Source organism: Onychomys torridus, chromosome 18 (assembly GCF_903995425.1).
Source record: "Onychomys torridus chromosome 18, mOncTor1.1, whole genome shotgun sequence".
Taxonomy (NCBI): domain Eukaryota; kingdom Metazoa; phylum Chordata; class Mammalia; order Rodentia; family Cricetidae; genus Onychomys; species Onychomys torridus.
In genome coordinates this window covers 57575442-57579038 of record NC_050460.1, presented here as the reverse complement: position 1 = coordinate 57579038, position 3597 = coordinate 57575442, and the positions used below count along the sequence as shown (strand labels likewise).

The 3597-nt window shown below is 44.0% G+C and overlaps 1 pseudogene; it reads left to right on the top strand.

Moving 5' to 3' along the window:
• Positions 1 to 1914: 1914 nt before the first annotated feature.
• Positions 1915 to 2033, top strand: LOC118570118 (annotated as a pseudogene).
• The last annotated feature ends 1564 nt before the right edge of the window (positions 2034 to 3597 follow it).

The window sequence follows — 3597 nt, the reverse complement described above, 5'->3', positions numbered from 1 at the left end:
TCCCCCTTTTCTATTGGGAAATTTTTCTTTCTTTCTTTCTTTCTTTTCTCTTTCTTTCTCTCCCACCCCCAGCTGAGGACCGAACCCAGGACCGAACCCAGGGCCTTGCGCTTGCTAGGCAAGCACTCTATCACTGAGCTAAATCCCCAACCCAGGAAATTTTTCTTTTTAATTCTTTTTCCTTCCCTTTTTTCTACTGGGAAGATTTCCTTTTCCTTTTTTTTTTTTTTTTTTTTTCTTTGTCCCAGGAGCGCTTGTATTTTTAAACATGCAGTTAGCCTTTTACCCTTTCTCATTTTTGAATCCGTTTCACCTGATGAAAGAGAAGAGTCATCTCCAGTGTCTTGGCTCTCCTCACTTTCACTGTCCTCCAAAACAGCATTCCTATTGTCCTGGGAAGGAATATTCTCCTCTGTTGACTGACGATTTCTAGCCTGAATGTCTTTCCTTTTACTTTCCTGTTCTACTTCAGATCCAGCTTTCAGTGGTTCCTCACTCTGCAACTGCTCTAGAGCATTGGAAAATAAATTGCATAAAGACCAAATTTTTAATGGTTTGGGCTCTTCTCTCTTATGACCTCCCCTCAAGGCTCTCAAAGCTTGCTTTCATAGCATCAGTTTTACCTGAACATGAGGAGTTGCCTGAAACCAAGGACGACGGCGTTTAATTAATACCAAAAGCTCTGTAAGTCATGTTTCCTTCACTTTTACTCCATTTCCTTTGAACAGGCATTTTAATAACGGCACATACCATTACTCCTGAGATGGGAAATTTCCCATAACCCTGCCAATCCTGGAGTTCTTTTACCCTGAGAGCGAGTTTTCCTCCAGTCCTTAAAATGTCCAGATCCTCTGTCCTTCAAGCCGTGAGTGAGGCAAATGTTGTATGTCAGGTGTGGGTTCACGTGGGTCCATGGAAGCAAGCACAGGGGCACTTTAAGGATGACATCTTGCCTTTACAGCTGCAGGGGGATCAGTCTCTCTGGACTGACTCTGTCCCTTAGCAAAGGGCTTTTTTATTGTTTTCAATTTACATTGTTAGCAAGTTAATTTCCATATCCCAAAATCTCTTATCTATGCTCCCCAGAGGGACAATGCCAAATGCAAATTCTCAGTTAAGGAAGACCACAGTTTTCTGGGTCATTTCCCAATCAAGTTTTACATAGGCTTTGCACCTTCAGAAAACTCTCAGACAAGATTCACAAAGAAGGTACCGGACACAAAAGGTATCAATCAAAAGGCAGATTAAAGCTAGGTGCTAACACTTCTGAACCAAACTGCTGCAGCCAACACCTGAGCTTGTATCTTAAAGTGTATCTCTTATATTCTCCTCCAGCACTTTCAGACTTCCATGTCTTTGGTTAAGGTCTTGGATTCATTTGGAGCTGATTTTGTGCAGGGCAAGGGAGATATGGATCTACTTCTCTTCTTCTACATGTGGATATTCAGTTTCCTCAGCCCCATTTAAAAAGTAGAGTAACTTTTTTTTCACACAGTATATTATGATCAGATTCTTCCCCTGCCCCAACTTCTCACTGCTCATTCCCACCTCTCTACCCATCCAACGTCATTTTTTCTCCCTCTCTCTGTCTTTCTATCTCTCTAAAAAATAAAAAAGAAAAGAAAAGAAAAGAAAAAATCAGGAAAAACAACAAAAACCAAAAATCAGAACAGATTAAAAAAACAAAAACAAAAACAAAAACAAAATAAAATAAAACAGAGCCCATTTTCTCTTGACCAACTAGAAGAATCATGGGCATGGAGCCTGCCTCGCAAGGTGGTTGACACACTCAGTGACAGTCCATTGGAGAAACTCCTCTTCCTTCCTAGCGGGTATCCGTTGCAAATAGCTTCACAGTTAGGAAGGGGACTTTGTGTCTATTTCCCCTTTTCAGTGCTGGAATTTTAGCTGGACTGTTACGGCCATACCACCTTGAACGCACCTGATCTCATCTAATCTCAGAAGCTAAGCAGAGTCCGGCCTGGTTAGTACTTGGATGGGAGACCGCCCGGGAATATCAGATGCTGTGAGTAGTAGTCCAGTGGCTGGGCAAATGAAAAAGGCGGGCAGTCATAGATCCAAGAAACCCTGGTACAGGGTCCTGGATGCAGAGGCTAAGAGAGCCTATTTCATCATGGCACCAGTGTTAGTTTTAAACGCAACGCTTGTTACCGAGCGAGAAAAGCCACAAGGCACAACAAAACCCATTATCAGAGCTTTATTGGGGCATACTCTGGACATCCTCCACCTTCATTGCAAACCATATTCTAGGCTTCTGCAAGGACCTACCCTACGCTACCTGTTACAGGTCCCTTCTGCACTGCATTCAACTTCTTTGCCCAGCCAGAGCTCTCACTTCCTTCTCCAGGGTCTAGTCTAGTGAGTCACTGTGACCTCCCCATCCACATCTACTCCCTAACTACCAGATCTAGACTAGATCTCCTATCCAGTGTCCCAGCCTACTCTGGACTCCCCTACCTGCACCAAAACCTATCTCTAGTATCTCTAAGCTTCTGCCAGGAAACTCACTACCTAGCCATCATCCGACAGACCCTTCCCCTCTAAATATCCAACCTTTCCATTAAGCCAGATTTACCCCCATAATTCCAGGCATAGACCACGAGGCACATTCTGTACACCAGCCCACTCTCCTTTGTCCATTTTAGAATTCCTGGCCACTCCCCCAGGTGCATGACTGCACATGCACAGTTCAGTATCCAAGCAAGAGGCCCTATGTCTTATGTCATCTGTGGTCACCCAATCTGTGCATGTGTGGTGTAGCTTCATAAGCCCACATGCACATGTACAAGGAAATCCTTAAAAAGTGGGTTACAGACTCCTCCCCTCACTTCTGGTCTCTCTTCCTTCCCTGCTCTCTCCCTTGTCACATGGTGCTGGAGAAGGAGCTGAGAGTTCTACATCTTGATCTGCAGGCAGCAGAAAGAGAACTGAGCTTCTGAGATCTCAAAACCCACCCCCACAGTGACACATTTTCTTCAACAAGGCCATACCTGCTCCAACAAGTCCATACCTCCTAATAGTGCCATTCCCTATGTGCCAAGCATTCCAACATATGCATCTATCGGGACCATACCTATTCAAACCACCACACCATGTTTAGTCTACTACTTTCTGTCTCTTCTCTGGATTCTTCTAGTTGTCTCTATCTGTACTCTGCCTCATATCTTGAATACAAACCTTCTACCATACCTTGGAGTGGTCATGTTCTTAATTTATACAGGAGGAACTTGGGAAAATTGACTGCAGTTGTTTGAATAAGAATGACCCCCATACACTCAATGATTTGAATGATTAGTCACTGGGGAGTGGCACTATTTGAAAGGATTAAGAGGTGTGGCCTTGTTGGTGGAAGTGTGTCACTGGGGGTGAGCTTTGAGATTTCAAAAGCCCATGCCAGGCCCAGTCTCTCTCTCTCTCTCTCTCTCTCTCTCTCTCTCTCTCTCTCTCTCTCTCTTCCTGCTGATCTGGATGTAGAACTTTCATCTACTTCTCCAGCAACATTTGTGACTGCATGCTATCATGCTGTCCTCCATGATGACAATGAACTAAACCTCTGAACTATAAGTAAACCCCAAT